The sequence below is a fragment of the Lissotriton vulgaris genome, chromosome 1_2 (genome assembly GCF_964263255.1).
Source record: "Lissotriton vulgaris chromosome 1_2, aLisVul1.2, whole genome shotgun sequence".
In the NCBI taxonomy this organism is placed as follows: domain Eukaryota; kingdom Metazoa; phylum Chordata; class Amphibia; order Caudata; family Salamandridae; genus Lissotriton; species Lissotriton vulgaris.
Window position 1 is genome coordinate 362725143 of NC_141686.1, and position 17152 is coordinate 362742294.

General features: G+C 45.6%; 1 protein-coding gene across 1 annotated transcript in view; it reads right to left on the reverse strand.

Moving 5' to 3' along the window:
* Nucleotides 1-17152, reverse strand: part of LOC147736873 (uncharacterized) — a 46796-nt gene that overhangs the window by 15851 nt on the left and 13793 nt on the right. The gene's annotated exons all lie outside the window — the stretch shown is intronic.

A 17152-nucleotide genomic window follows, 5' to 3' on the forward strand; every position in this document is an offset into this window, starting at 1 on the left:
CTTGAAAAAGATCCTTTAATGTCACACTTATTGAGTTCGCACCCCCTTATGCGCAAAGTGCTACAGCTCCTCCGCAACCTTTAGTTGTGCAACCCCCAATTGTTGTGCCTCAAGTTCTTCCACAGTCGCCAGCTCCTCTCCAGTTGGCCCCTACTCCTCTGGTTCAGCCTTCTCAAGGGCCACTGACTTCGCTACCTGCTCCGCTACTTGCTCCACCTTTAACTCCTGCAACTTTTCCACCTGTTCTTGCTACCTCCCCTACTACTGCTCCTACGTTGACCTTTTCTCAGTCTGCTCTATCTCCCGTCTTGTCAACTTCTCCTTCTGTTCGACAGAGAATGACAAACACTGTTACTAGTCTTTTCACTCCTTTCTTTGGGTCGCATAGTGCGACCCCTGAATCGGAGGGTAAACAGTTGCGTAGCCAACTGCCTGATTCGCGAGAAAAATGAAATATTGGACCGCCTGGCGCGTAAATGGGCCACTCGTCCTTTAAGATATGATGTGGAATCTGTTACGGATGTCTTCCATCAATGGGAAGCACCAAAGCAGAGATATGTTTTCGATAAGGTGTGTACTTTCCTTCGTGAGGAATGGGAAGATGATGATGTGGGACAGGCTCCTTGCGAGTTGTTCAATATACAGTCTGAGTTTGCAAAGGGAACTATTGTGGGTTCCGATGTTGAGAAAGCAGTTGCAACGTTGTCGTCGTTTAGGAGTGAGCCCCCTTCTCAGTCGTTATTTGAGCCTGATCCATCGGTTATAAAGAAGACGCACAAATATTCGATGAGAGAAGTTCCTCCGGTATGGAGAGACGCGGTACCTGCTGGTGCGGGTAATAATCCGCCAGCTGTGCCGGCTCATTTTCAGCGTGTTTGGGTACATGTTCCATGGAAAAGAGCCGAAGTATTGGCTCTTAAACAGACCTTACCTGACCCTCGTAAAAATCCTGCAGGGTACTATAAGGAATTATCTCAGACTGCAGACTCATGTATTATGAATCTAGCTGATATAGACATGTTGTTTGGAAATGTTGTTCCGCAGCCTTTGTGGGGTTTGATTCGCCATACTGACCACGCGCAAGAATTAGGTGACACATGGACTAATATTAGCGCTGCGAATGACAGACAAATTGGGGGTGCTAAACCTGAGCCTTTAGTAGCAGAACTTCCTGGTAGAATTTTTAATTATATGAAGACTTTGATGCCTGCTATGCGAGTGAATTGGGACAAATTGTCTGCGTGTAAGCAGAAGAAAGATGAAACCGTGTCTGCTTTCTTCAGTAGGTTTGAAGAGACGTTTATCGACCACAGTGGTCAAGATATGAGTACAGAAGGTGGTCAACGGTTGTTCGTCGACAAGTTTGTGCACAATTTGCTTCCCGAGCTGTGTAAGAAATTGAAAGATTCAGAGAGTTCTTGGGCAGTTTCCTCCTCAGCACAGATATTGGCTACTGCACAGTACTACGAAAATAGGGATAAAGATGAGAAGGATAGAGTAGACAAGAAAACTAAAGAATTGAAGACAAAGGTTCTTTTACAGCAAGCGTATCCGCCTCGTGGTGGTCAGCGTGACTATCAGCAACCTTAGCAGTTTCAGAGGAACTCGCAAAGGTTTGAGTATCCTCAACAACGTGCTCTGGTAGGCCCCAATCAATGTTCATATTGTAAGGAAGAGGGTCATTTCAAGTATAGTTGCCCTATTTTGTTACAGGGTATGAATGGTGCTTCTGGTGCAAGAGGTCGAGGTGTTCAACAAGCTCCCAGAGGTAGAGGACGTGGAAATTTCCCCCAGAACGCGCGTCCCTTTCCGCCTCAAAATTCAATGAATAGTTTTGATCAGCAGAATAACGTGTCCGGTAGGACGAGTCAATACTATGCTGATGACTACTATGCAGAGGTTGAGAACATGGAAGGTGATGATTGCTAGGACAGCCTTAGACAAAGAGAGGGAGTTGTTTCAGTTCCATTAGATCAGAGTGGACCTTATGTTGAGGTAATTACATCAGGTGTGTCAGAGCCTTTTCTGTTGGATACTGGTGCTACAAAGAGTTCTATTATGCACTCTAAACTCCCTGGCGCACCTTTGTCTGGCGAGACGAATGTTTCAATAGGTTTTTCTGGCGCCCCGGTTCGAAACCCGATCTCTAGTCCTATGTCCCTTTCTGTTGGACCTTGTGAATTCGAAGCACCCCTTATTCTGACGACAGGTTGTGGTGAGAATTTGTTAGGATTGGATCTGTTGAAGAGATTGTATGCGACATTGTATTGTTCTCCTTCGGGAGTACAACTTACACTGGGTAAGAAAGTGGTCTCCCCGATGTGTTTGTCGAAGGATAAACTTCCGACAGAATTGTCTTTACTTCCGGATATTCTTTGGGCTACTGGTCCTAATGATGTGGGTCTTTTGGAAATACCGCCATATGTAGTGACATTGAAAGCCAATGTTAAAATGCCACGCATTCCCCAATACAAGATCTCTAGTGAAGGTGAAAAACCGTTGCTAGCGATCATTTATGATCTGATTGAAAAAGATGTAATTGAAGAAACTAGAGGTAATGTTTGCAATAGTCCTGTTCTACCTGTTTTGAAGCGCACTGACCCCTCTCAGCCACCTGTTTACAGGTTTGTGATTGATCTTAGAGAGGTGAATAAAATCGTTGTGCCACAATTTCCAGTTGTTCCTGATATCACTGCCCTATTGACTATGATTCCAGCTTCCGTAACTTGGTTCTCGGTGATTGACTTGAAGAATGCTTTCTTCAGCATCCCGATTGGTGAAGAGAGCAGGGATATTTTCGGCTTCTGTTTAGGAGGTCGAAGCTTCCGGTTCAAACGCGCTCCCCAAGGCTACTGTGAAAGTCCATCAATATATAGTCAGGCTTTAAGAACACAGCTTGATACGATTGTTTTACCTGATGGCGCTACCCTTATTCAGTACGTTGACGATTTATTAGTCGCTGCAGATACTGAAGAAATTTGTAAAGAAGCCACCTTGTCGTTGTTGCGTCATTTGTCTGATTTGCATCACAAAGTGTCTCTCTCGAAATTGCAATATTGTCGACAAGAAGTGACCTACTTAGGTCATCTCTTATCGAAGGAGGGAAGGAAACTGACCCCAGAAAGAATTCAGGCAATTGCAAAATTGAGCGTGCCAAGGACACAGAGAGAAGTGCGTGCTTTCTTGGGTATTACATCATATTGCAGACAATTGATACCGAATTTTTCTTTATTGGCCAAACCTTTGGTAGCATTGACTTGTAAAGGGGGGCATTCCCAGCAGCCCCGGGTCCTGGCGCGCTCGTGACGCTCCCGCTGCGCCTGGAGGCGCCTCAAGAACGCGGAGCGCCCAGCGGGCCTGGGGGCATTTCCAAACATACCTGCAGCGGTGGGGAGCCGTGAGGGGAACGGCCAAGCAATCCCTTCTCCTTTACAGCCGTGAGGGCAACGGCAACCGCAACGGTGAGACAGGGACTCTCCTGGCCAAGTCGGGCAGTTGAAAACTACACTTCCCAGCAGCCCCGGGTCCTGGCGCGCTCGTGACGCTCCCGCTGCGCCTGGAGGCGCCTCAAGAACGCGGAGCACCTCCCGCCCCGCGGGACGCGCGCGGGTCGGCGCCGGGCTAAGCCCGGGCAAAGGGCGGGCCCTCTGTGGCCCTCCGTGGACCGAAGGGGACAGGACAGGCCTCCCCCTTGTCATTTCTGCTAAAGGAGGTACAGTGTACACACACTTATTTGACTTTTCTGTAACACTACTATCTCTACTCTGATCATGCCCTGTAAGGGGGAAACAAGCCCAGCTGCGCAGGGGTGCCCAGGTCAAGTGGTGCAAATGTACCAAACGATTAGCACAAGCTCACTGCCTACTGTTCATGTGATAGACATAAACTGTCCTTGTTACTCTCCATCTAGTACGCTATCTCCTCCACTAATCTCCCCAAGAATGCATAACCTGTCCCTGTGGGATGAACTAAACAGTCTATGCAAAACAAAGTATGTCAGTGTGGATTCACCCTCTCTCGCCAAAGGCACCTGTACTACAAGTACTAAAGGCAGTACACAGGAATCCTCCTTTTTATTGAACAAATCCAACACACAAGCCTTAGTACTTTCACGGCAATTACCCGTCAAAAGAAAGCATGATGAGGAAAATGCCGAAGGGAATCAATCCAAACTCCATAAACCACCTGTAAGCCCCGCACTGTCTGTTCACAATCCCCCTATCACCATGGAGACTGATGTCAAACTGGATGAACCAATATCTTATTCCCAGATTCCTCTACTGACTCAGATTGAACAACTTGTTAAAACCATCATTTCCCCACTAACAGAAAAAATCAACGCCATAGGGGAAAGGCTCTCGGGTCTAGAGAATAAAATCACGGCTATCCTGAAACCCATCAATAATTCAGTAACATCGAACCGACCCCAGCCATCTACTACTTTCCCAACAGCTAAGCCAACTCCCAACCACAAAAGCGTTCAAGTCACTCTACAATCCCCTAAAATCCCAGATTCGACCACTTCCAAAGCTCCCTTCAAATCTGTTATATCAAGGCCCTTAGAGGTTAAAACAGTACGCAAAGTACCACACATACACCTCCCGCCAGAAGCCGCGCCATATGTGTCCGTCCTCTCAGGAGTTCCAGCACTTGCGATGGGAAAAGCTGAAAGACAGCAGGACCTATTGAACAAAATTATATTCTGGATGGGAAGAAATAGACCCCTACCACCGGACAAAGATGGCGGAATCTTGAGTGTGAGAAGGGTGGGCTGGTTGGGCCCACTACCAAAAAACATTTCAGGGGACTTGGTACTGGTTAGATTCAGGAACCGGAACATCGCTCCATACTTAAGATCTTGTCCGCCCCAAGAAGGGGATGGCCCAATACACATTTAGGATCTACTTGACTTTTATCCCTGTATGCAAAATATCCCCCGGTTAGGACCAACAATAGCCTACCACCACCCGTTGGGTGGGGGAGTCCAGGTACCCAGTGGTATTAGTTTCTCTGTTTCCAACAGATTTGATCCATTGTACAACTGTCGCAACTCTTGAATCTACTCACCTTAAAGGACAAACCTGTGTATCTTTACTCCTGATAGGGATAAACCCCTTCAATAACATGTCACACCACTGAACTTTGAGGTTGGGGATATGTCTTTTTTTTTAAGTTACGTTGTTCTTGAATGTACATATTTATTTTTAATGACTGTCTTTTTCTTTGTACGCTTTTATGATTTTAAAAAACAAAATCGAATAAAGCATTTTCGTATTTCATATTCGACTTGTAAAGATACACCGAATCCCGTTCCGTGGTCTGAAGATTGTCAGAATTGCGGCATTGTGTTCGGCTCCTGTGTTGGGTACCCCCGACTACAGTAAGCCCTTTACACTGTATGTCCATGAGAAAGAAGGATGCGCATTGTCAGTGCTGACACAGTCCTTTGGGGACAAGCAACATCCATGTGCATATTTCTCGTCGACTTTGGATCAGGTAGCTAGAGCATTGCCGAGTTGCTTGAGAGCCACGGCGGCAGCAGCTGTTTCTATTCGACAGTCTGCTGGTTTGGTAATGAATAACATATTGATTGTAATGATCCCACATTCAGTGGTCACTTTGCTAAAGAGGACCAAGAGACAGCACTTAACTAGTGCTCGATTGTCCGGATATGAGTTGACACTGTTAGCAAGTCATGTGCACATAAAGAGGTGCAACACGTTGAACCCAGCTACGTTGTTGCCGGTTGTAGCAGAAACAGATGTTTCTGAACAACAGGATTGTTTTCACAGGACAGAAGAAGAAGCGAAAGGGAGAGTAGATCTCAAAGACACTCCTCTTGTGAAGTGTGATGGTACCTTATGGGTGGATGGTTCGTGCTCCAAGCTTCCGAATGGTCATACGACTGCGGCATATGCTGTTACGACTTTGCATACGATTGTTGAAACTGCACGTATCCCACATAATTCAGCTCAAGCAGTAGAGTCGATTGCACTTACGAGAGCATGTGTGTTATCAAAAGGAATGAAAGTGACCATATATACTGACAGCCAGTATGCATTTGGTGTGGCTCATAGTTTTGGGCGCTTGTAGAAAGAGCGTGGGTTCCTGACTTCGCATGGAGCCAAGATTCAGCATGGTCAGTTGGTGAATGAGCTTCTTGAGTCACTTACTTTGCCACTACAAGTCGCGATTGTAAAATGCAGTGCACACAAGAAGGTTACTGACGATGTTGGTCGTGGTAATGTGTTTGCAGACGAGGTTGCGAAAGAAACGGCAAAAGATGTGATGAATCGAATGTATGTTGCGGGTCCAGCAAGATGGGTTGGTGACGTTGGAATGTGTGAAGATACGATAGAGAGTGTGAAGTCGATTCAAGCTGAAGCTACAGAGAAAGAGTTGAGTGTGTGGAGAGAGAGTATGGGTAAATTGGATGCGAATGGTTGTTGGATTGAGTTGTCAGAGCATCAAAGATGGTTGTTACCCGATGCGTACGTGCTTGCAGTGGTTACGATGGCGCATGGAATGGCTCACATCAGTGTGAAAGGGATTTTTTAAGTTGTTGGCTCCAGTATGGCAAAACGCTGGAATTCCTAAGTGTGCAGAAAATGTGGTCAAGAATTGCATGGTGTGTCTGAAATACAATCCTGGTAGGGGTACCCCAACTCCAGCTGGTCATTTTGCTCCTCCTACGTACCCGTTCGAGGTTTTGCAGCTAGATTTCATCCACATGGAAAGGTGCAACAACTTGAAATACGTACTCGTGGTTGTTTGTGCCTTTTCAAGATGGGTAGAATCATATGCCTTAAAAGACAACACTGTTTTATCCACAGCTAAAGCCCTTGTCAAAGAATTTTTCCCGAGATTTGGTTTGCCAAGAATGGTCTGGAGTGATAATGGGAGTGAATTTGTGGGACGAGTGATGAAGAAAGTATGTGAGGGGCTAGGGATCCAGCAAAAATTCCACGCTGCAAATCACCCCCAATCAGCTGGACTAGTAGAGTGCTACAATGGCACTCTAAAACTGAAACTGGCCAAAATACAAGCAAGCTCTGGTCTTAAATGGCCTGATGCTTTGCCTTTAGCACTTTTATCCACAAGAATGACTGTGCATTCACGAGTGGGACTTAGTCCATATGAGATCGTATTCGGTCGCCCGGCCAACATATGGGGAGTGCCGAGGCCGACGAAATACAGCGAGATTGAACACCCTGTACTGCTTGATTATTTGTATGATTTGACGGCTACATTTCGTGTTTTACATCAACAGGTTCACAATACTCTGCCTCAGGCTTCTACAGATCCAGGCCACATCATCGATCCTGGCTCATGGGTTTTAGTGAAAAACTTCCAGCAGACAAAGAATGACCAGCCCCGTTGGACCGGCCCCTATCTAGTCCTGCTATCAACGAGATCCGCAGTACGAGTGCAAGGAAAGAAGAACTGGATCCACGGCGTACACTGCAAGAGGGTCCCTCTGCCATACGACCGGTGGGTCCGGGAGGGTATCGCTGACTCTGAGACTGAGACTGTGCCTCGTTTTCTGCCTTTTAGCGATGCATGTGTAAAAGGGACAAGTTCTGAACATGAAAACGACGATCTTTTGAAAAAAACTGTGCCACCGTCAAATCGATTGGACACTACAGAGTCTGAACTTTTGTTCCAAGACCAGACACTATCTGGAAAAAGCCGGTATAACCTGAGGCCGAGAACCATGGACAAATAAAATTCCTTTTCTTTGCTATTTTTGAAAATGCAGCTCGCTCTCCTCCGAGGAACTACTTTGATTTTTGTTTTTCGAACCGCCATCCGGGTTCAGCTGTAGGGTCGTGGCTGCCCAAGTCTTTGGGGTGCAGCCGAAGACGTTAAGTCGACGGTTCTGGTTGGTCTAAGGGAGTTGCCCTGGACTGACAGAAGCATTCCTTAGCATAGAACACCCTACCACCGCGAGCAACAATTATGAGAGGATGGAGTTTTTCGAGATGGAGAGACCTGCTAAAGAGATGAACTTTAAAGCCAAAATGTGTATAATGATGACCAAGAAACGTTTTTTGATATTGTGCCTTTTTATGTTGCTCAGCCTAATGATGTTTTTAATGGGATATGTGATATTCTCCCTTCAAGTGACATTTGCACCCACTGCACAGCCTATACCTTCTTCTACTGTTTCCTCACATTCTTTTCACCCCCTGCCTGAACACGAGTCCGCTAGAAGATTAGAGTTCGTTAATAACTCCTACGTTCAGCTCTTACACCAACACCAATTAGTAGTGAACACGACTAACTGTTGGGTGTGCGGTCTTATGCCTCATACCACTGATAAAGGTATCCCTTACCCGATCCTGCCATTCAGCCATAATGGTTCTGTGTGGGCATACAGAACGATGTTCATCTATGCTCGTGAAGTCCACCCCCTACGTTCTATAAAAGACAATCCAAAGAATAGTGCTCTAGTCAAGGGTATAGTAGATATGATTAGAGGAGCTACTTCCTACGAGACTATCCCGAGAGATGAGACACTAGCATATATTGGATGGAATGGAACCAGATATGGAGTTAGTCTGAGTGAGAACCAGCGAGCAAAAGGATCCTCCCCGATTTGGGTTGTACCCCATCAGGGTCACTACTCTCTGCAGGGTAATGGCAAGAATCCGAGAGCTCAGCTAGGGAAGAGTATCTGCACTGAGACGTATGTTTTTGCGTCCCGGACTTCCCCATCGTTTTTAGCAGCCAAGGGTACCTACTTTGTCTGTTACGATAGAGCGTACACATGGTTGCCCCCTGACTTCTCGGGCACATGTTTCGTTTCATTCCTGTTGCCTCCCACCTACACAGCTGCGGCAGATTACCACAAGACAAGGGTAGTTAGAGGTGTCTTCAGCAAGGAAGACACTGCAGAACAAGAACTGGGAGATTTCTTGAAGGGTTTTCTGCCGTTTTGGGGACCTATGGTTAACAGCAGGAACATAAGGCAATTGACAAGGGTGGTTGAGTCCACTGTAGTTGAAACTGCCGGTGCCCTTAGTAACTTGACTGCTGAGCTCCAGTCGGACCGTCTTATGACTCTTCAGAACAGAGTTTCGTTAGATGTCATACTCGCAGACCGAGGTGGGGTATGTATTGATCCAATCCAGTTGCTGCGTTTTCATTCCGGATAACGCTCCGACAGTGTACCAGGCTATTTCCAGACTGCACAAGATCTCTGAGTCCATTCATGTGGATAAAGGAGATTGGTCATTGATGGTATGGTTCTGGGAGCTGTTATCTGCCTGGGGATGGAAGATTCTAATGGTCATTGGGATAATCTTAGCCATTCTTTTCCTGTTCTGTCTGTGCGTACAGTGTGCTCCTACTATATGTGGCCTCTGTGCTACGTCGTGTATAAGGAGACCTGTATCGAGGGACAAGCTAAGTAATAGGATGATGCTACAGCAACATCTCAATGAATTTATGAATATCGACCTGGACTCAGATTAGCGTGAGTATAGGTTATTGCCTATGTAAGGGCAAAAGGAGGGTCTGTGGTTCCGTGGATTCTGGACCCATGTAATAAACATGTTCGTATCAGGACGATTTTAGTATCAATAGACCGAGAATGACGAGTATACTATATACGAGTATTTCCGTCATGTTAGAGTGACGTGATCACCCTGAAATCACAGATTCCGTCTTGAACCCTCGGGTTCTATTTGGTGCATGGCAGCCATTTTTTGGTTGCCCTCACATAGGCCGATGACTAAGGCAAAAACGAGTCTTAGAGACACGTACACCTTTGCTGACTTTTGTGTGACCTGGGCAAGCTGACTCCACTGCCCGGAGCCAAACCTGTTCGGCCAGTTCCTTTCCCAGTGGCCGATCGAGATTGAGATCAAGGCACAACCTACCATAAACCCTTTATTGCACACAACTATGTCTAATCTTACACAAACCTGTCTCTGCTCTTTGCTTTATGACCTGGTTTACGATGAGGAGGTTCCCATTTTTATTAGGGGCCCGACCATCTATCTGATGAAGAGTGCCGGGTTTTTACCAAGTCATTCTTGGTGGGCTGGACTATGAAATGTGGGCTTGTCATGCAATACTTTTGTCGTATACACATGGGATTAGTTTATTGTAAATAAGGAATTTTTGCCTGAAGCACAATATTTAGTATAAAAGGAGTAACTTGCTTTTGTAAAGTTGAGCAGTCTCCTGAGAATATACACTGTGTTGTACTTCTAAGATATCTGTTACTGGCTGCAGCCAATACAATTAATCTTTGAAGTCACCAAGAAGACTCTGCGTTTCTGTAGTCTGAGACAGAAGAACTCAAAGTCTTTGGGTGTTTCCCCTGGCACCGCTGGGTTCTTAAAAACCCAGTACTTCACTATCCTGAAGAATTTAGTTGTGCCTTACAAGGCCAATAGAGCCTTGCGCTCAGATCAGAAACATTTGCTCAAAATTCCTAAAGTTAAAAAGGCACGAACGGGAGGGAGAAGATTCTCAGTGAACACAGCGATTCTTTGGAACGCACTCCCCGTGAGTTAGCGATCGGAGACTTGTCTTCTCCGGTTTCGCAAACTCCTCAAAACGCACCTCTTTCCTAACTGATGCCTCTGACTACGCTTGACTGCTACCTTTCTGTTGTTCTGGAACAAGCGATGGGATGCTCTAGGGTAACTACGCGCTATACAAAATTCGAAATAATAATAATATTATATGAGATAAAGTACCACCTGGCGCACATTATAAGATTACTGCAAGTCACCCCGGCGTCCCATAACCTTATAAATTACCTCTGCCTTAGACCTCGTTCCTCTATATAGTTATGGAACTCCTCACTGACATGCAATATCCTTATCATGTGTGGCTGGAGGTACTTTATCCCTAAAATATTTTCACTGAATAAGATAAAAGTGAAATTATAGTTGGTTTTGTTATAACACCTTAATGGATCTTTAAAAAATAAAAAATTACTTTGCTTAATAAACAAGGGTAAAGTGCATTCATAGTTAAAACTTAAAACTCATCAAACCACTACAATATGCAAGTTCTAGTTAGAACCACAATCCATAACTCGCACTACGGGTGTGCAAACCCTAACTCATGATGCGATGACATTTTACATACTTAAAGAGTTTGCTAAAGGCAGGATGCTGCTGTAGGGAGATCATCGCTACTTTTGTCTGAGCATAAAACAATTCATAGCACACTTGGGACTGAGCTGGAGGTTGGGAGGGTGAACTCACCAGTGACACATAAATCACTTTGTGTATCTGTCTATCATGGGGTGGTGTGCACTCCTGGAGAACCCTGCAGTGATAAGAACATCCCTGGTCGGCCCTGCTGTTGAGGCCGAATACAGGCTAGCATTTTTATGTCAGGAACTGGAGACGACTGCGTGTTACCCAATGTAACTGTGCAACAGGAAACAGTTCCCTCTCTAGACTGCGCATGTCTGCTATTCTCAATAAACACCACATCACTTGCATCCGACTATTACGTGTGATTCCGGCCAGTAATTCCTCCCATGAATAGCACTATTTCCAGTTCCTCAGCCTGGAATGGGGACGAACAAGGAAGGACGGGAGCTACTGGCCTCCTTGTCTCATGCAGAGTCCCATAACCAGGCCTGTTCCTGCACAGGAAGGATGCAGTCCTGTGTGGAACCAGAGAAGAGTGCAGGGACACACCTGAACCTTGGGTGCCGCTCGCAGCTGAGTGCAGAGCCTGTGACTTTGTTCCTGACCCTGATCGTTTGCCAGCAGTGAAGTGTGCTGAGGAGCTTTGTGTTCTCATCGAGGAGAGTGAAAGGCAGGCTACACCAGGGGCCGGGACTGCGAGACCCAGGGTTCCGCGCAGGATCAACGCAGCGCACCTGGAGTCTCTTCCCGCCCCTGCTCCTCCCCGTTTGTCTTGCCTGGTCAGTGCCTTTAAAACAGCTCGCGGCCCCCGCTTCGCGGGTGCCGCTCGCAGCTGAGTGCAGAGCCTGTGACTTTGTTCCTGACCCTGATCGTTTGCCAGCAGTGAAGTGTGCTGAGGAGCTTTGTGTTCTCATCGAGGAGAGTGAAAGGCAGGCTACACCAGGGGCCGGGACTGCGAGACCCAGGGTTCCGCGCAGGATCAACGCAGCGCACCTGGAGTCTCTTCCCGCCCCTGCTCCTCCCCGTTTGTCTTGCCTGGTCAGTGCCTTTAAAACAGCTCGCGGCCCCCGCTTCGCGGGAGCCGCTCGCAGCTGAGTGCAGAGCCTGTGACTTTGTTCCTGACCCTGATCGTTTGCCAGCAGTGAAGTGTGCTGAGGAGCTTTGTGTTCTCATCGAGGAGAGTGAAAGGCAGGCTACACCAGGGGCCAGGACTGCGAGACCCAGGGTTCCGCGCAGGATCAACGCAGCGCACCTGGAGTCTCTTCCCGCCCCTGCTCCTCCTACAAAAACGTGCTACTGACGCATAGCGGGACGCGTGTGCGGGGCGCCGGACGAAGGCCGGACAAAGGGCGGACAGTCTAAGACAGTCCGAGACAGGCTGAGACTGGACTGGACACGCCACTCTGCCCTTACTGTCTTCGTTTTGTGTGGTTTGCAGTAAGACTATTCATACTTGTTTTACATCTTGGATATACCGTCATCCATTATAACATTGTGGTTACTTGGTTAATATTACTAGTTTAAGAAGAATGCCTAAAAAGAATTTAGCGGCGGGAGGTAACTATAGAAAACTATATGATACAAGTAGTCTCAAAGATTAACAACGAGAGGCGCGAATCCTTAGGTCTTAGCCTGTCCCCTAACTTATCTCCCCTAAGTCCTTCACCTGACTCACCCTGGATTGATATACCTTCTCAGGTCGAGGGAAGTGCAGTTTTAGACTCCGATACTTTAGAACATGGCATTTCAAACCTGAGTACTCATACAATACAGGGACAAGACATAGCTCGGGCTAATGACTCGGAATGTCAGGTAGTTGACACTGATCAAGATCAAGATCAAATTGTGCAGGAGAGTGAGCAGCCAAATAATGAAGTTGATCCCCCAGTTCTAGATCATGCGCCACGTGCCATCAGAAAATGTAGAAAAACTCAATTACACCGTGGTGGAGTTCATTTAGGGAAGAAGAGGGCTGCGTCACCCGTGAGAAGTAGGGATAAAAGCAGGGGGAAAGTAGAAGAACCCGAGAAGTATAACGTGGATGAGGAGTTATTATCAAGGTTAGCTGATCTAATTGACACTAAACTTAAAATTTTAATTAAACCAGTAGTGACCAAACTGGACAAGCTAACTGCAGATATAAAGAAATTAGGTGCAGATCAAAAAAAGTTAGCAGAAGCTGTGTCTAATATATCAGACACAGTTACCAGCCTAGTTCTACCCGTAAAAGAGGCTTTTTTTCCTTCATCTGAGGGAGGCACTACTTCAAACACTATACACGCAAATTTACAGGAACAGTCATCAACTACAGTGACACATCACTTATTGCCAGGAGATACATTACCCCCAATTCCGCCTGTAATACCTGCACCTAGTACAGAAGAAGTCACTGTACAGTTTCTGGAAGATGCGGCTCCATTAGTGCTGGTATTGGCTAACGTCCCCCCACTAGCCCCAGACCAATCAGAATCCCCCCCGGCAGTAACAAGTAAGGCCCTGCACTGGTTATCAGGCAATATGCAGTTGGCCCCGTGGGGGAAACAACAGCTAGCTGGTGACATTAAGTCAGCCAGAAGGGTCCCATGGATAGGTCAAAACCCCAAAAAATTCAAGGGTGATTGCATTATTATAAATTTTGCCAATTCTGCAGTTTTACCAAACATCCTGCCAAATATTTTGCCGCCGCAGCGCAGAAGAGGTACCATCATTCCTCTCACCCTAGAATTTTTCGGCAAAAAACAGCGGAGCATGACCTATCCTAAGCCTACTCATAATTTCACCAGGCCTATATGGCCAGCAACACCTAATGGCTGGGATTTCGAGGTACCAACTAATAACTAGGGGTATAGTCAGGATAGAAGGGAACGTCCAATACGACCACCCCCTCCAGATCAATATTACCCTACTCATTTTAATAATCACTTTAATATCCCCATCTCCAATAGGTATGGCATCTTCTCAGATGAGGGGGGACTGGATGGGGTGGAATGACTACCTGACACACCTTCTAACCTCCTCCCCAACGACCGATTGCCAGAAGATACAGACTTAGGAGATATTCTTCAAGTGTTAGAACCGCAAGGCAGTAAGGATGGGGGTTTGGGTGGCTTGAATCAAACTGATATACCAGGTTTACCCACTGATATAAACCCAGCCTCTCCTATAGCTTGTACTTCGGCTAATCCCGGGACAGATCGGGTACGCTGCTGTACAGGCTTAACACCTATCACTCAAATTGCACGTGGAAATGTGGCTATAACACAACACGAACCAATTAAATATAAGGAGGGGCTATTATCCTGGAACATAGCTGGACTGCAGGATAAATTGTCTAATATAGATTGGTTATCTTTTGTTAAAGATTACCCCGTTATATGCCTCCAAGAAACCTGGGCAGTGGGGAAAAATATACACATTGACGGTTATGAGAGTTTTATAATTTCGGCAGTTCCTTCACCTAGTGGTAGAGCTAAAGGGGGTTTGGCAATTTTTGTTAATTTGTCACTTATATGCCTTAAAACTGTACATCACTCTGGCAATAACAATATTCAGGTTGTCGAATTTAAGAGGGGCAGTACAAGTTTTGTTCTGATCAATTTCTATAATGCAGTGAGTCAGTCTGGTGATTGCAATATTGAGTCATTGCGTGAATTCCTAAGGGCCAAAGATGATTCCCTTCCCCGCCTTAAGATAATAGCGGGTGATTTCAACACTCATTTATGTGGGAACCCTAGCCTGAGTCCTGTCGGTCATTTGGGATGTAACAATCTGGAAGGAATTCACTTTGATCACTCGCGAAGGGGTTCACGTTTAAATGACTTATTGAATGAATATAACCTTTTCACTGCTATGTCAATAGTTGAGGAACAAACTGTATTTTCAACCCCTACTTTTAAAGGTCACGCAACAGGGTCATATATAGACCATATTCTATTATCGGCAGAATTTGTTAATATTGTTGGGGATTTTTCGATTATTTCCAGCATTTTCAGCGATCATAATCCTTTATGTATTACTATGGGTGTGAATTTACTCGAAAAACACAACCCTCGAGAGGACTGTGGTACTACTAAATGTATTAATGGTAAGCGACGCTTAAAGTGGTCAATGGTGGACAGTAAACAATTTTATTCTTCTATTAACAATGTATGCCATCATGATCTGATAATATGCACATCTACTGCTTCAGCACCATTACAAATTTTGACGTCTTTTAATGAGATTGCTAAAAAGGTGGAGTCACTTTTAACGTTACCTGCTAAGAGGATAGCTAACTCATCCAATAACCCAAAATGGTTTGACAGCAACTGTTCGAAGGCCAGTCGCGAGCTTAAGAAAGCATTAAAAACAAAACCAAGAGATGCATCAACCATCAGGGTGTTGCGGGCTGAGTACAAAAAGTCTCTTGCCATTCGCAAACGTGCTGTCAAGAAAAGCGTTTGGGAGTCCTTGCTAGATCCAGAGATATTAAAAAATAGCTCAAAGTTCTGGGAGATCATTAACAAGCCCTTATTTGATCACCCCAGTATTTCAAGTACGGGCACCAATATCCCAGAAGAAGTTTGGATTAACCACTTCAGTTCCATTTTTAAAGATAACGGTTCCCAGGTACAATGTAGTCCAAAAGAAATCAGTGAAAAATCCTTGTTCTTCACAATTGATGAGGTAATAAAGGGCATAGAAGGCCTATCAAACAACAAGGCCCCAGGACCTGACGGTCTCCCCCCTGATCTTTTCAAATCTTGTATAACACTCTGGGCACCGGTCCTTACAGCTGTACTCAATGCCGCTGTGCTTTGTGGATGCCCAAAATCATGGGGGGTATCCACTATCGTGCCTATTTTTAAGAAAGGAGACCGTAGTAGCCCTGCCTGCTATCGACCAATATCTTTAATAAACTCCGTGGTTAAAGTTGTGGGAGGAGTAATATTGAATAGATTGGTCAGATGGTCAGAAGAAAATAATATAATATCTTCAATCCAGTATGGATTCAGGCCTGGACATTCTACGATTTCACAATGTTTAAACTTATACCTCATCATTGCGAAGTATACTAAGGCTCGAAGAGGAACGATCCATATGGCGTTCATGGATCTTTCCTCGGCTTTCGATTGCGTGAGTCGGTGGAAGCTCTGGGACGCCATGCTAAAAATGGGCGTGGATCCAAACCTAGTCGATTTGTTAGATGATATGCACTCGGACACCAATGCAAATGTCAGATTCACCCAAGACCTAAATGTGACCAAAGACTTTGGGGTGCATCGTGGTGTCCGACAAGGCTGCATCCTGGCCCCATTCCTTTTTAACTTATATATAAATGATCTGGAAGAGCATCTTTTAAGCACCAATACGGATTATCCGTATATTGGCCGTAGGGGGCTGCCAGTCCTTTTATATGCGGACGACGCAGTTCTCCTATCAAGAACAGCAAACGGACTTCAAATCTTACTAGACTCCTTCCATTCTTTTATGACCTCAAGAGAGTTAAGTATTAATAACTCCAAATCTTACATAATGAAGGTCGGACAGGGAAATAAAAAAGTAAACTGCCTAAATGTAAATGGAGTGCGTATTCCTACTACACATACATTTTCCTATCTCGGGGTCCTCTTTGACAGTCAATTAAATTGGGGACCCGTGATTGAAAAAAAGAAGGGAGAGGTCACTAGGGTAACGCAGCAATAATGGACTTTTCTAGGAAAGTGGGTAATAGTCCAGTTGCCGCCTTACTCCAACTTTACCAAGCAAAAAGTGTCTCCACAGCGTGCTATGGAAGTGAAATTTGGGGTTATGTTCCTCCGGATCCCCTACAGACTGTTGAAAATAACTTTTTGAAACTAGTATTAAGGGTTCCCAGGGGTACGGCCAACTTCTCCGTGCACGAGGAACTGGGGGTTTCCTTCGTAAGTGACAAGATTGCTGTTAATCCCATGTTATGCTGGATGAATTGTTGGTTAAATGATAACATTCCACTCACCCAGCTTATTTTAAGAGAATCACTCACATGGGACAACAGGATGAAGGTTCCC